This window comes from Canis lupus, chromosome 23 (assembly GCF_003254725.2).
Source record: "Canis lupus dingo isolate Sandy chromosome 23, ASM325472v2, whole genome shotgun sequence".
Lineage (NCBI taxonomy): Eukaryota > Metazoa > Chordata > Mammalia > Carnivora > Canidae > Canis > Canis lupus.
Genome location: NC_064265.1, coordinates 1,391,789 through 1,399,491, shown reverse-complemented (window position 1 = coordinate 1,399,491; position 7,703 = coordinate 1,391,789). Strand labels below are relative to the sequence as shown.

The 7,703-nt window shown below is 40.0% G+C and overlaps 1 pseudogene; it reads left to right on the top strand.

The window, feature by feature from the left end:
- The first annotated feature begins 2,794 nt into the window (after positions 1 to 2,794).
- On the top strand, positions 2,795 to 4,740 carry LOC112668894 (tigger transposable element-derived protein 1-like; annotated as a pseudogene).
- The last annotated feature ends 2,963 nt before the right edge of the window (positions 4,741 to 7,703 follow it).

The following is a 7,703-nucleotide window of genomic DNA, read 5'->3' as shown; positions in this document are numbered from 1 at the left end:
GTGTTTGATGACATTTGGCGTGTTACTGAAAGCCATCCCCATGCTAGGATGACTGCAGTAACTTAGCTGCAACTAGAGTGATGTGAGTCACATAGATGCGTCCCCAACTCAACTTCCCCCAAATGCCTCTGACCACCCAGTGCCATTCAACACATAAGGATGTAAGGGAGGCAGGTTGGAGTGTTCTCAAGCGCCTGCAGTTATACTAGTTTATTGTGGGAGATTTTACAAAAACATATGACCATGTGTGAATATGTCGCTGGAACCCCTCCCAAGACCTTGGGAAGGGCAGGTTTCTGCCATTTTGGTAAAGATTAAATAAAGCAGAGTGTATCTGTAAGACTGAATATTGTATAGCCAGGAAAACAATCTTTTTCATTTTAAAAATAATCTCTTTGTAATAATAAATGTGCATGCCAGAAAATGTATGTATAGCATGTATATTTGCAGATTTTGAAATGTTTTAATGACAGTTAAAACACATAAATGATATGAAGTGAAAAAAAATCAGTACAAGTTGTGTCAATAATGATATTGAGTGGTGAAGTTACGTGAACATTGAAAAGTATTAAATGAAATGTACCAAAAATGTTAGCAGGGCTTATTTGTGGATCACAGGCTTAGGGTGATCGTATTTTCTCATTTCCCATATTTCCTATAACAAGTATGCAGACATTTATAATCAGAAAAAGACGAATCATTTAAAAAAGTAATTATAGTTTTCAAAAGTGAGATGCTATTGTGAGCATATGTAAAATCGGATAAAGAGCTTATTTTGTGTCCGAAGATTATGTAGTTGCATTATGTTGTTTCATGTTCTTCTTCCTTAAAAACAAACAAACAAAACAAAACCCAAATCACATCAGATTGTGATTTTGTTCCCTGACATTAACACGTGGGCATTACAGGAGCGTGTATATCACATGGTCAATTCATTGGCAGGAGGATTATGTCATCAGGGGAATAAATTCAAAATTCTCAAGGTACTTTGCTCTGGTAATCAGGACTTTATTTATCTCTAAGCTAAAAGAAGGGATTGAATTCTTTAACAATGATCAGGAAATGCTTTTAGGAAGATTCCTTTCCTATTAAAATTTTTCTTAAAGTTGCAGTAAACACTGTATGACCTGCTCATGCAGGTGAAGCCTACAGAAGGCTTGATAGGATGGTTTCCTTTGCTTTGAAAGATACAAGAAAGAATGTCACAGGATTCATGGAGGAAAAATAATTTGTAAGAGGAAAAGGTTGAATAAGCGGCATTCAAAGCTAAGGATGATATATTGGAAGGTTTCCTGTCACAGTCACTTTTGGGGACTTTGATTTTCCAAACAAATGTCAGTTGGTGACAAAATTCCCACCATTCGTCACAGAGTGTTCTCTGACTATTTGAGAAACCTAAGCCTTAAATTAAAATCAAATTTATGCAACTTAATTATATTTTAACAGTTTGATTTAAGTGCAAGTTCTGTGTTTGAAAGGTGAGAGTATCTTTAATTATTTTTGGTAATGTAAATTGGAAAAGCTGGTACTTACCAGGTTGCCCAGCCCCTGAAGGTTTGAATGCTTCCAGGGAGAAGATCCTAGATCACACCCACTTAACTCTACCCTTTCTTTGGGGTCCCTGGAGATATCAGGATATTTCCCATGCTTCATACCATTGCACTTATACTGTTGCAACACAATGGTGGAATTGCCATCCCCATGCCACTGCCCAGAGGGGAGGACCCCACTTCCCAGGAACAATGGCTGTCCCCTCTCCTAGCCAAGAAAGTCAGCAGGAGCAACCTTGTCCCGCAGCAGCAGCTTAGAAAGTAGTCCTCTCTGCTCCTCTCTTCTGCTTCCAGGGAGGCTGAGAGGATAAGCAGGCATTCCTGCTTGCTTCTAGGGGACTCTTCTAGATCTAGGGATCCAGACCCACTCAGAGGAGAAAAAATCTACTTGTAGCTCCATGTTCAGAACTGAAAGGTACATGTTTACTCAGGCCAGATAGTAAATAATATGACAGGGGAAAGCCATAGCTTGGACACTAAAAATATTATGTTGTGGTTCTTTTTACCTATAAGCCATATGAGAGAAGTTAGCTGTGAGCTGTGTACCTTCACAAACAAACCATTGAATAAAATCTTCTTTAACAATTTGCTGGGTGCAAAAAAAACAAAACAAAAAAACAAAAAAAAAACAATTTGATTTGCTGGGTGCTGGTGAGTATAATCTACCCTTACAGTTTACTGGGGAAAGCATATGCGTGAGAACTAGATGTTCTTCCATTATGAGCACTGAAAGAACAAAGAATTTCTATGCAGATCTCACAAAAATCTTTCTGGGGTCTAAGAGATTTGCTCACATATATGAGACTTACTGGTGGTAAGAGTCTCTTTACATGCTGCATATAGGCATACTTTGTTTGATTTCATTTTGCAGATACTGCATTTTTCACAAATCGAAGGTGTGTGGCAACTCTGTGTGGAGCAAGTCTATTAGCACCATTTTCCCAACAGCATTTGCTCACCTGTGTCTCTGTGTCACATTTTGGTAATTCTTGCAATATTTTAAACTTTTTAAATTTTCATTATATGTGCTGTGTTGATCTGTGATCAGTGATCTTTGATGTTACTGTTGTAATTATTTTGGCCACAAACTGAGCCCATATGATAGTGAACTTGATTGATGGAATATTGTTTATGTTCTGACTGCTCCACCAATCAGCCATTCTCCCATCCTCCTCCCTCTTCTTGGATATCCTTGTTCCCCGAGACACAACAATATTGAAATTAGGGCAATTAATAACTCTATAATGGCTTCTACGTGCTTAAGTGAAAGGAAGAGTTGCATGCCTCTAATTTTAACTCAAAAGCTAAAAATGATTAAGCTTAGTGAGGAAAGTATGTCTAAGGCTGAAATAGGCCAAATAGTTGGCCTTGCACCAAACACTTGGCCAAGTTATGAACACAAAGAAAAAGTTCTTGAAGGGAATTAAAAGTTCTACTCCAGTGAATATACATGAATGATAAAGTGAAACAGCGTTCTTGCTGATATGGAGAAAGTTTCAGTGGTCTGGATAGAAAGTCAAACCAGCCACAACATCCCCTTGAGCCAAAGCCTAATCCAGAGCAAGGGCCTAACTCTCTTCAGGTCTGTGAAGGCTGAGAGAGGAGAGGAAGCTGCAGAAGACAAGTGTGAAGTTGCAAAGGTTGGTTAATGGAATTTAAGGAAGAAGCCATCTCCATATCATACCAGCATAAGGTGAGGCAGCAAGTGGTGATGTAGCAACTGCAACAAGTTATCCGGATCTAGTGAAGATAATTAAGCAAGGTGGCTACACTCAACAACAGATTTTCAATGTAAATGAAAGTAGTCTTCTGTCAGAAGAAGATATCATTTAAGATTTTCATAGCTAAAGAGCAAAAGTCAATGCCTGGCTTCAAAGCTTCAAAGGACAAGCTGACCATCTTGTTAGGGGCTAATGCAGCTGGTGACATAGCTAATGCTCACTTACCATCCTGAAAACCCTAGAGTCCTTTAAGAATTATGCTAAATCTACTCTGCCTCTGATCTATAATGGAACAACAAAGCTTGGATGACTGCACATCTGTTTTTAACATGGTTTGCTGAATATTTTCAGTCTACTGTTGAGACTTACCACTCAGAGAAAAGATTCCTTTCAAAATATTACTGTGCATTAGCAATGAACCTGACCACCCAAGAACTCTGATGGGATGCACAATGAGATTAATATTGTTTTTGTTTCGTTTTGTTTTATTTTTGTTTTTTAGAAAGGCAGGGGAGGGGCAGAGGGAGAGAATCTTAAGCAGGATCCACGCCAAACCCAATGCTGGGCTTGATCTCACAACCCTGAGATCATGACCTGAGCCGAAATTGAGAGTTGGATGTTGAACCGACTGAGGCACCCAGGTGCCTCAATATTAAAGTTATTTTCATGCCTGCTAACAGAGCAACCATTCTGTAGTCCATGGATTAAGGAGTTGTTTTGACTTTCAAGTCTTATTTAAGAAACGTACTTTGTAAGGCTATAGCTGCCATAAAATTGTGATTCCTCTGATGGATCTGGGCAAAGTAAACAAATCCTCTGGAAAAGATATACCGTTGTAGATCCTATTTATAACACAATTCATTGGAAAAAGTTGAAATATCAACATGAACTGGAGTTTGGAAGTAGTTGATTCCAGCCCTCATGGAAGACTTTGAGGAGTTCAAGACTTCAGTCAAGGCAGCAACTGCAGATGTGGTGGAAATAGGAAGAGAACTAGAATCAAAAGTGGAGCCTGGAGATGGGACTGAATTGTTGCAATCTCGTGAGGAAATTTTAATGGATGAGGAATTGCTTCTCATGGATGAGCAAAGAAAGGGACTTTGTGAGGTGGGATCTATTTCTGGTGAAGATGCTGTGAAGATTGATGAAGTGACAACAGAGGATTTAGAATAGTACATAAACATAGTTGGTAAAGCAGTAGTCAGGTTTGAGAGGATTGACTCCAATTGTGAAAGAAGTTCTACTGTGCATAAAATGTTATCAGTGTCCCCTGCTACAGTAAAATTGTTTGTGAAAGGAAGACTCCATTGATTCAGCAAACTTCATTGTTGTCTTGTTTTAAGAAATTGCCACAGCCACCCTCCCTTTTAGTAACCACCATCCTGATCAGTCAGTAGCCACCAACACTGAGGCAAGACCCTCTACCAGCAAAAAGATTACAACTCGCTGAAAACTCAGGTGATGGTTAACAATAAGGTGTTATTAAATTAAGGTATGTACATTGTTTTTTTAGACAATACTATTGCACACTTATTAGGCTACATTATCGTGTAACATATCTTTTACATGCACTGGGAAATAAAAAAATTCATTTGACTCTTTATATTGTGATATTTGCTTTCTTGCAGTGCTCTAGAATCAAACCTGCAAGATCTCTGAGGTATGCCTGTAATATGATTCTAGCTGCTTTGTAAGAGAGCTTGTGTGCCTGAAAGATCATGCTATGTGGGATTAGAATGTCTTTTTTTTTAATATGTATATTTTTTATAGATTAGAATGTCTTGTACTTGGATATTGTGTGATCTTGGGCAAGTTACTTAGTCTCTCTGAGCCTTAGATGTATGTCATCCTTAAGAAGAGAATAAAATGGAGTCACATTATATGACTTTTGTAAATACAGTTACACAAGTTTTCAGACAGAGAGAGAGAGAGAGAGAGAGAAGGGCAGAGAGAAGGACAGAGAGAGGAAGACAGAAATAATTAGAAACAACAATTTAAATAATGTTGGCCATTTAATCAGCACTACACCAAAGGATCACATGACTCAAAGAGATGGCACTTTCCCTTGGTTATTCTCAGCAGTTGTGTTATTGCTGAATGTGAGCCTAATATTCTTAGATACATGAGACATTCTGAGAGAATTTCAATACTCTTAGACATACAATCTTCTCCATTGTTAGTTTACTGAAAGATGGTATATAAGTCTTCCACATAATGGTTCCCTATGGGATATTCAAAGGCAGTTCTGACCATATGAATGTCTCACTTTCCTTAAACCCTTTGGAAGTCCATTTTGCGGTGAGCCATGACTCCCAGCACTGCCTTGTAAAAGGCTGGTTGTGAGGAGGAAAGGAAGCTCAGCCTGGGAACATGGCTGGATGATTAGGAGCTCAATGGATGTGTATTTTATCACATCCATTGGGGTAGTGTCATTTAAATCTAAAGTCAAAGAATCATTTAATGGGACAAGCACTTTGGGCAGGTATCCATGAGAGCTGACCATGTGTATCCTCCATGACCCAGTGATTTCTCTGCTAGGGAGCTATGCAAAGACATATATCTATGTTCACTATGTGTTTCATGGCAGCACTACTTGTAATGGTCCCAAACTGGAGAAAACTCAAATGCCCATCACCAGTAGAATGGACAAATAGATTGTGAAATATACAGCGACAGTTTTTTTTTTTAAGATTTTATTTATTTAAAAAAAAAGATTTTATTTATTTTTTTTAAACTTTTTTTTTTTTTTTTTTATTTATGATAGGCACACAGTGAGAGAGAGAGAGAGGCAGAGACACAGGCAGAGGGAGAAGCAGGCTCCATGCACCGGGAGCCCGATGTGGGATTCGATCCCGGGTCTCCAGGACCGCACCCTGAGCCAAAGGCAGGCGCCAAACCGCTGCGCCACCCAGGGATCCCAAAGATTTTATTTATTTATTCGAGAAACAGAGAGGCAGAGACAGAGGCAGAGGGAGAAGCAGGTTCCATGCAGGAAGCCTGACATGGGACTCGATCCCAGGTCTCCACGATCACGCCCTGGGCTGAAGGCAGTGCTAAACCCCTGAGCCACCCGGGCTGCCCTACAGCAACAGTTTTAATGAATGAACCACAACTACCCACGTGAATATGGATGAACTCCCAAATATAATGATGAGTGAAAGAATCCAGAAAGAAAAAGAGTTAGCATCATACAATTCCAGTTATGTAATATTTAGGAACTGACAACACTAATCTGTGGTGGAAGAAGTCAGGAGAGTGGTATCCTTAGCAGGTTGGGGAGAGTGCTTCTAGGGTTCTAATAATTTCTATTTCTTGATCTGGGTGTAAACATTTTGTGAAAACTCAATGAGCGGTACTTTTATGATTTGTGCAGTTATGATTTTGTATTAGTATTAATATTAAACTTTACTTAAATAATATGATTGTGACTCTGGCTTTTTTCTTAAAATGCTGTTTATGGATGCTTTTTAGTTTTGACATTCTAACATACTGTCTTTGAGGCAGAGGCTATTTTCCTCTCTTCATTGTGACCTGCCATGGAACTAGGCCGGAACAGTGCATACTCAAACATTTGTGGACAGATCTTAGACATCTCTGTAATGATGGAGGCATTCTCCTTGGCAAAATCACGATGTTAGGCATTGGCGGATGGGAAGAGATGAAACGACAAAGCAGTTGCTTCTCTGCAATTCATTCCCAGAGCTTGTTAATTTTGGCTACACCTTCATCTACTCATCTCTATTGTGGACAGAGCAGGTGGCAGAAACTAGATTAGACTCAAGGAATTTCTAAACTGGAGGATGATAAATACTTGAAGTACTCACCCATGAATTGCTGTGTGGTCTTCATTATTTGCAATCACTGAGGATAAACACTCCAACTGCTGTGGAGAGTGATTGCGAGGCTGCGCCATTGCAGTGTGGATCTCAAATGACTTCAAATAGAAGGCTTGAGGACCAATGGTTGGAAAACTCTGAAGACACGTGCCCTGCTGCCAGTCATTCCACTGAAAGAACCAGGACTCACGTACCTGCTTAATGTATCCCAGCTGTCCAGCCCATCACAGCTCTGTGAGGCTCTCTCTCTACATCAGGGGCACATGGGCAGCAGGAATATATACAACGACGATTCAAGGGTGGCTCGGGCACTTGCTCATGCTGTGTCTGTTTCTTGCCACTGTCTCCTACACCACGCTTTGCACTGGAAACCTAATGAAGGACCAAAACAGTGTGGTGTCTGCCTTGACTTGCTGCAGGTAAGTCTTCCTTGGTGGCATCCCCTGGTCCTGCTAGTCTGGTGTAAACATTGTTACCCTTTCCACAATTCAAAGGACCATAGGCCATCCCAGGGCAACTACCCATCTGGTCTGAACAGCTTGTAAAGACACAGCCGCTCCAAGGCCTCCCTCAATGCACAGCTGAAGAGTGAGAGC